Source organism: Heptranchias perlo, chromosome 21 (assembly GCF_035084215.1).
Source record: "Heptranchias perlo isolate sHepPer1 chromosome 21, sHepPer1.hap1, whole genome shotgun sequence".
Lineage (NCBI taxonomy): Eukaryota > Metazoa > Chordata > Chondrichthyes > Hexanchiformes > Hexanchidae > Heptranchias > Heptranchias perlo.
The window spans coordinates 7530266-7540437 of NC_090345.1; positions in this window are offsets into that span (position 1 = coordinate 7530266).

Here is a 10172-nt window from a genome sequence, read left to right on the forward strand (position 1 = left end):
CTGCAATAACACACTACACTATCCTGCAATAACACACTACACTATCCTACAATAACACACTACACTATCCTAAAATAACACACTACACTATCCTGCAATAACACTACACTATCCTACAATAACACATTGCACTATCCTGCAATATCACCCTACGCTATCTTGCAATCACACACTATTTTGCAATAACAGACTATACCTTCCTACAATAACACACTACACTATCCTACAATAACACACTACACTATCCTAAAATAACACACTACACTTTCCTGCAATGACACACTACACTATCCTGCAATAACACACTACACTATCCTGCAATAACACACTACACTGTCCTGCAATAACACACTACACCATCCTGCAATAACACACTACACTGTCCTGCAATAACACACTACACCATCCTGCAATAACACACTACACTATCCTGCAATAACACACTACACTATCCTGCAATAACACACTACACTATCCTAAAATAACACACTACACTTTCCTGCAATGACACACTACACTATCCTGCAATAACACACTACACTATCCTGCAATAACACACTACACTATCCTGCAATAACACACTACACTATCCTACAATAACACACTACACTTTCCTGCAATGACACACTACACTATCCTGCAATAACACACTACACTATCCTGCAATAACACACTACACTATCCTACAATAACACACTACACTATCCTACAATAACACACTACACTATCCTGCAATAACACACTACACTATCCTACAATAACACACTACACTATCCTAAAATAACACACTGCACTATCCTACAATAACACACTACACTATCCTAAAATAACACACTACACTATCCTACAATAACACACTACACTATCCTACAATAACACACTACACTATCCTACAATAACACACTACACTATCCTACAATAACACACTACACTATCCTAAAATAACACACTGCACTATCCTACAATAACACACTACACTATCCTAAAATAACACACTGCACTATCCTACAATAACACACTACACTATCCTAAAATAACACACTACACTATCCTACAATAACACACTACACTATCCTAAAATAACACACTGCACTATCCTGCAATAACACACTACACTGTCCTGCAATAACACACTACACTATCCTGCAATAACACTACACTATCCTACAATAACACATTGCACTATCCTGCAATATCACCCTACGCTATCTTGCAATCACACACTATTTTGCAATAACAGACTATACCTTCCTACAAAAACACACTACACTATCCTACAATAACACACTGCACTATCCTACAATAACACACTACACTATCCTACAATAACACACTACACTATCCTACAATAACACACTACACTATCCTGCAATAACACACTACACTATCCTACAATAACACACTACACTATCCTACAATAACACACTACACTATCCTAAAATAACACACTACACTATCCTGCAATAACACACTGCACTATCCTGCAATAACACACTGCACTATCCTACAATAACACACTACACTATCCTAAAATAACACACTACACTATCCTGCAATAACACACTACACTTTCCTGCAATGACACACTACACTATCCTACAATAACACACTACACTATCCTAAAATAACACACTACACTATCCTGCAATAACACACTACACTATCCTGCAATAACACACTACACTATCCTACAATAACACACTACACTATCCTAAAATAACACACTACACTTTCCTGCAATGACACACTATACTATCCTGCAATAACACACTACACTATCCTGCAATAACATACTACACTATCCTAAAATAACACACTACACCCTCCTGCAATAACACACTACACTATCCTACAATAACACACTACACTATCCTACAATAACACACTACACTATCCTAAAATAACACACTACACACTCCTGCAATAACACACTACACTATCCTACAATAACACACTACACTATCCTACAATAACACACTACACTATCCTACAATAACACACTACACTATCCTAAAATAACACACTACACTATCCTGCAATAACACACTACACTATCCTACAATAACACACTACACTATCCTACAATAACACACTACACTATCCTAAAATAACACACTACACCCTCCTGCAATAACATACTACACTATCCTACAATAACACACTACACTTTCCTGCAATGACACACTACACTATCCTGCAATAACACACTACACTATCCTGCAATAACACACTACACTATCCTACAATAACACACTACACTATCCTGCAATAACACACTACACTATCCTACAATAACACACTACACTATCCTGCAATAACACACTACACTATCCTACAATAACACACTACACTATCCTAAAATAACACACTGCACTATCCTGCAATAACACACTACACTGTCCTGCAATAACACACTACACCATCCTGCAATAACACACTACACTATCCTGCAGTAACACTACACTATCCTGCAATAACACACTACACTATCCTACAATAACAAACTACACTATCCTAAAATAACACACTGCACTATCCTAAAATAACACACTGCACTATCCTACAATAACACACTACACTATCCTGCAATAACACACTACACTATCCTGCAATAACACACTACACTATCCTGCAATAACACACTACACCCTCCTGCAATAACATACTACACTATCCTACAATAACACACTACACTTTCCTGCAATGACACACTACACTATCCTGCAATGACACACTACACTATCCTGCAATAACACACTACACTATCCTACAATAACACACTACACTATCCTACAATAACACACTACACTATCCTGCAATAACACACTACACTATCCTACAATAACACACTGCACTATCCTGCAATAACACACTACACTGTCCTGCAATAACACACTACACTATCCTGCAATAACACACTACACTATCCTACAATAACACACTACACTATCCTAAAATAACACACTACACTATCCTGCAATAACACTACACTATCCTACAATAACACATTGCACTATCCTGCAATATCACCCTACGCTATCTTGCAATCACACACTATTTTGCAATTTCAGACTATACCTTCCTACAATAACACACTACACTATCCTACAATAACACACTACACTATCCTAAAATAACACACTACACTTTCCTGCAATGACACACTACACTATCCTGCAATAACACACTACACTATCCTGCAATAACACACTACACTATCCTGCAATAACACACTACACTGTCCTGCAATAACACACTACACCATCCTGCAATAACACACTACACTGTCCTGCAATAACACACTACACCATCCTGCAATAACACACTACACTATCCTGCAATAACACACTACACTATCCTGCAATAACACACTACACTATCCTAAAATAACACACTACACTTTCCTGCAATGACACACTACACTATCCTGCAATAACACACTACACTATCCTGCAATAACACACTACACTATCCTGCAATAACACACTACACTATCCTACAATAACACACTACACTTTCCTGCAATGACACACTACACTATCCTGCAATAACACACTACACTATCCTGCAATAACACACTACACTATCCTACAATAACACACTACACTATCCTACAATAACACACTACACTATCCTGCAATAACACACTACACTATCCTACAATAACACACTACACTATCCTAAAATAACACACTGCACTATCCTACAATAACACACTACACTATCCTAAAATAACACACTACACTATCCTACAATAACACACTACACTATCCTACAATAACACACTACACTATCCTACAATAACACACTACACTATCCTACAATAACACACTACACTATCCTAAAATAACACACTACACTATCCTACAATAACACACTACACTATCCTAAAATAACACACTGCACTATCCTACAATAACACACTACACTATCCTAAAATAACACACTACACTATCCTACAATAACACACTACACTATCCTAAAATAACACACTACACTATCCTACAATAACACACTACACTATCCTAAAATAACACACTGCACTATCCTACAATAACACACTACACTATCCTAAAATAACACACTACACTATCCTACAATAACACACTACACTATCCTAAAATAACACACTGCACTATCCTGCAATAACACACTACACTGTCCTGCAATAACACACTACACTATCCTGCAATAACACTACACTATCCTACAATAACACATTGCACTATCCTGCAATATCACCCTACGCTATCTTGCAATCACACACTATTTTGCAATAACAGACTATACCTTCCTACAAAAACACACTACACTATCCTACAATAACACACTGCACTATCCTACAATAACACACTACACTATCCTACAATAACACACTACACTATCCTACAATAACACACTACACTATCCTGCAATAACACACTACACTATCCTACAATAACACACTACACTATCCTACAATAACACACTACACTATCCTAAAATAACACACTACACTATCCTGCAATAACACACTGCACTATCCTGCAATAACACACTGCACTATCCTACAATAACACACTACACTATCCTAAAATAACACACTACACTATCCTGCAATAACACACTACACTTTCCTGCAATGACACACTACACTATCCTACAATAACACACTACACTATCCTAAAATAACACACTACACTATCCTGCAATAACACACTACACTATCCTGCAATAACACACTACACTATCCTACAATAACACACTACACTATCCTAAAATAACACACTACACTTTCCTGCAATGACACACTATACTATCCTGCAATAACACACTACACTATCCTGCAATAACATACTACACTATCCTAAAATAACACACTACACCCTCCTGCAATAACACACTACACTATCCTACAATAACACACTACACTATCCTACAATAACACACTACACTATCCTAAAATAACACACTACACACTCCTGCAATAACACACTACACTATCCTACAATAACACACTACACTATCCTACAATAACACACTACACTATCCTACAATAACACACTACACTATCCTAAAATAACACACTACACTATCCTGCAATAACACACTACACTATCCTACAATAACACACTACACTATCCTACAATAACACACTACACTATCCTAAAATAACACACTACACCCTCCTGCAATAACATACTACACTATCCTACAATAACACACTACACTTTCCTGCAATGACACACTACACTATCCTGCAATAACACACTACACTATCCTGCAATAACACACTACACTATCCTACAATAACACACTACACTATCCTGCAATAACACACTACACTATCCTACAATAACACACTACACTATCCTGCAATAACACACTACACTATCCTACAATAACACACTACACTATCCTAAAATAACACACTGCACTATCCTGCAATAACACACTACACTGTCCTGCAATAACACACTACACCATCCTGCAATAACACACTACACTATCCTGCAGTAACACTACACTATCCTACAATAACACACTACACTATCCTACAATAACACATTGCACTATCCTGCAATATCACCCTACGCTATCTTGCAATCACACACTATTTTGCAATAACAGACTATACCTTCCTACAAAAACACACTACACTATCTTGCAATAACAAACAAGTCCTGCAACAACACACTAGTCTGCAATAACACACAATCTTGCTCCTTATCTGTTTCCAGGTCAACAACAAATTGCATTGATATAGTGCCTTTAACATTGTAAAATGTCCCAAGGCATTTCACAGGAGCATTATCAGACAAAATTTGACACCGAGCCACATACGGAACTATTAGAACAGTTGACCAAAAGCTTGGTTAAAAGAGGTAGGTTTTACAGAGCGTCTTAAAGGAGGAGAGAGAAGTAGAGAAGCAGAGAGGTTTAGGGAGGGAATTCCAGAGCTTCGGGCCTCGGCAGCTGAAGGCACGGCCGTCAACAGTGGAGCGATGAAAATCGGTCATTATTCAGTTTGTTACAGAACGGAACCATTGCATCTTTAATTACAAATACAGAGACATCAAAGTTATTTAATTCCACTGTTGGCCATTGTCTAAGCTTTGAAAACTTCTTTTCATGTCACTAAAACTGGCATTCCGTTTCAGTCTGATAACTCCAGACTAAGGGCACAATTTCAGATTTTCAGGGCTGTATTTATTTTCAAAGCCGTGGTTTACTCTAACCTGCCAGCGGCTTCTGGCTTCCACCAAGCCTGTGAGAACGGTGCTCATACCATTCATGCCATCTCCATGACATTTAAGTCCTTAAAAAGTCCACAGGTATTTTGATAGACCTCCATTTTATGCTTCGCTCAGTCTTCCGCTTTGGTCAGAACTCTGGGAACTATAGGAAACTCCTCCCCCCAACCCCCAAACCAATTTAAAATTCTTGTTAAACATCCTTTTGCCAACTTCCCCAATGGCGAGGCGAGTTTACTCAGTGAGTCGCCAAGCCAAACAGATCAGGAAGGTCTCGGGTTTGATCCTCAGTGTAAATTCATAGAATCATACAGAACAGACGAAGGCTATTCAGCCCATCGTGGCTGTGCCGGCTCTTTGAAAGAGCTATTCAATTAGTCCCACTCCCCCTGCTCTTTCTCCATAGCCCTGCAAATTTTTCCCTTCAAGTATTTATCCAATTCCCTTTTGAAAGTTCCTATTGAATGTGCTTCCACCGCCCTTTCAGGCAACGCATTCCAGGTCATAACAACTCGCTGCGTAAAAAACATTTCTCCTCATCTACCGTCTGGTTCTTTTGCCAATTATATTAAATCTGTGTCCTTTGGTTACCGACCCTCCTGCCAGTGGAAACAGTCTCTCCCTATTTACTCTATCAAAACCCCTCATAATTTGGAACACCTGTATTAAATCTCCCCTTAACCTTCTCTGCTCTAAGGAGAACAACCCCAGCTTCTCCAGTCTCTCCACATAACTGAAGTGCCTCATCCCTGGTACCATTGTAGTAAATCTCCTCTGCACCCTCTTTCAACATCGTTCCTGATGTGTGGAGCCCAGAACTGTACATAATACTCCAGCTGTGGCCTAACCAGTGATTTATAAAGGCTTAGTGTAACTTCCTTGCTTTTATACTCTATGCCTCTGTATGTAAAGCCCAGGATCCCATATGCTTTTTTAACAGCCGTAACAACTTGTCCTGCCACCTTCAAAGATTTGTGAACATAAACCCCTAGGTCTCACTGTTCCTGCACCTCTGTCTGCGTTGATGTCACCCAGTGTCAAGGTAGCTCTGCGACAATAAGGTTCAGTTCCCCTGGAGCTAGGGAGGGAAATGGACCCATTATCCCTACTCCTGATCACTATCCAGACACTCCTACTGAAAGCACGGACATTTGGTGAGAACAGGATCCAGTTTGGTTGTGATGCCTCCCACATTCCAATAGGCTATTGATGCTCTCTATAATACATGATAAGTGGCCATGTGGGCCCTCTACTGATTCTTCCCATCTATGTGCTCCCCCTCCCCCCCTTTCCCTCTCTATAGTGATTCTATTAAAATGTTTATCCATCTTTAATTTATTCAGTTATATGCCTGAGACGTTAACTTATCTCTTCTCTCCACACATGTTGACTGACCCATGGTGTTTTCCAGCATTTTCTGGTCTCCCAATGTTTGAAGGTTTTTTTTACTTGTTATTTATAAGGTAAAAAGGATGTGTTCAGGAGTAAAACACAGACCTACCAAAAAGGTAAACTGGTGGGAAGATGCTGAGTAACCTTTTCTGGTCATGTTTATACACTGGCCTTTACAAGATTGGAATTTGAGACTGGCTGGAAATGTACTTTAAGTAACAGAAGTAGACTTACCTTTTTATTGCTGTATTTGGAAGGCTTGTTATATTATAGCCCCTGAAAGTCAAATATTTTGCCTGTATATTGTGACGAGGCACATGCTATATTGAAAGGGCTGTCTGTTCCATACATTCACCATCCTCTGTGTAAAGTAGTTTAATATAAACCATCTGTTCACCTTCCCTCTTCGGAACTTGAGTCTGTGCCCGCCCTGATTACAGACAGAGTGCCGGAGAGACAGATAGACAGAGAGACCGGAAGAGGGAGTCAGACCAATAGACTTTGAGGGAGTATAACAAAAACTGAGGAGAGAGTGGGAGAGAATGGCAGAATGAAAGAGGGAGAGATAGGTCGGACAGAGAGTGAGTAAGAAAGAAAATAAAGAACTTGCATTTATATAGCACCTTTTGTGACCTCGGGACATCCTAAAGCGCTTCACAGCCAATGAAGTACGTTGTGAAGTGTAGCCACTGTTGTAATGTAGGAAACGTGGCAGCCAATTTTTACACAGCAAGATCCCACAAACAGCAATGAGATAAATGATCAGATAATCTGTTTTAGTGATGTTGGTTGAGAGTTAAATGTCGGCCAGGACACTCCTGATCTTCTTCGAATAGTGCCATGGGATCTTTTACATCCACCTGAGAGAGCAGATGGGTCCTCTGAATGTCTCATCTAAAAGGCGGTACCTCTGACAGTGCAGCACTCCCTCAGTACTGCACTGGAGTGTCAGCCTGGATTACGTGCTTAGAAGCATCTGTAATAGGACAATGAAGTTGACTCCCAGGTAAGCTGTTTCATGGGATAGGTGCAGAATGAATGTTACTGCTACCTCATCTACTTCTTCCTGCACCAGAGAGACTGCTGTAACGAGAGCCTCATAATGAAGGAGGATTGAATATTAACAGAACAAGCGCTGTTACTGAAAGCTTTATAATGCAAGGGTTATGTATCAACAGAGAGCTTGGCGGGCTTACGTGAAGTGAATGGGCCCTTCAGTGAGGACCTCCGGTGCTGCTAGCATCCATCCGCTGGCACGAGTCACCGGGAAATGTAAAACAGAAATGGCCACTTACACGAGGTTGGTAAGGATGCTTGGTGCCCATGGAACCATTCCCCAGCCAGAATGTTTAGGGTGGTGGATGGGGTGCCAATCAAGCGGGCTGCTTTATCTTGGATGGTGTTGAGCTTCTTGAGTGTTGTTGGAGCTGCACTCATCCAGGCAAGTGGAGAGTATTCCATCACACTCCTGACTTGTGCCTTGTAGATGGTGGAAAGGCTTTGGGGAGTCAGGAGGTGAGTCACTCGCCGCAGAATACCCAGCCTCTGACCTGCTCTCGTAGCCACAGTATTTATGTGGCTGGTCCAGTTAAGTTTCTGGTCAATGGTGAACCCCAGGATGTTGATGGTGGGGGATTCGGCGATGGTAATGCCGTTGAATGTCAAGGGGAGGTGGTTAGACTCTCTCTTGTTGGAGATGGTCATTGCCTGGCACTTATCTGGCGCGAATGTTACTTGCCACTTATGAGCCCAAGCCTGGATGTTGTCCAGGTCTTGCTGCATGCGGGCTCGGACTGCTTCATTATCTGAGGGGTTGCGAATGGAACTGAACACTGTGCAGTCATCAGCGAACATCCCCATTTCTGACCTTATGATGGAGGGAAGGTCATTGATGAAGCAGCTGAAGATGGTTGGGCCGAGGACACTGCCCTGAGGAACTCCTGCAGCAATGCCCTGGGGCTGAGATGATTGGCCTCCAACAACCACTACCATCTTCCTTTGTGCTAGGTATGACTCCAGCCACTGGAGAGTTTTCCCCCTGATTCCCATTGACTTCAATTTTACTAGGGCTCCTTGGTGCCACACTCGGTCAAATGCTGCCTTGATGTCAAGGGCAGTCACTCTCACCTCACCTCTGGAATTCAGCTCTTTTGTCCATGTTTGGACCAACGCTGTAATGAGGTCTGGAGCTGAGTGGTCCTGGCGGAACCCAAACTGAGCATCGGTGAGCAGGTTATTGGTGAGTAAGTGTCGCTTGATAGCACTGTCGACGACACCTTCCATCACTTTGCTGATGATTGAGAGTAGACTGATGGGGCGGTAATTGGCCGGATTGGATTTGTCCTGCTTTTTGTGGACAGGACATACCTGGGCAATTTTCCACATTTGGAACAGCTTGGCTAGAGGCGCAGCTAGTTCTGGAGCACAAGTCTTCAGCACTACAGCTGGGATGTTGTCGGGGCCCATAGCCTTTGCTGTATCCAGTGCACTCAGCCGTTTCTTGATATCACATGGAGTGAATCGAATTGGCCGAAGACTGGCTTCTGT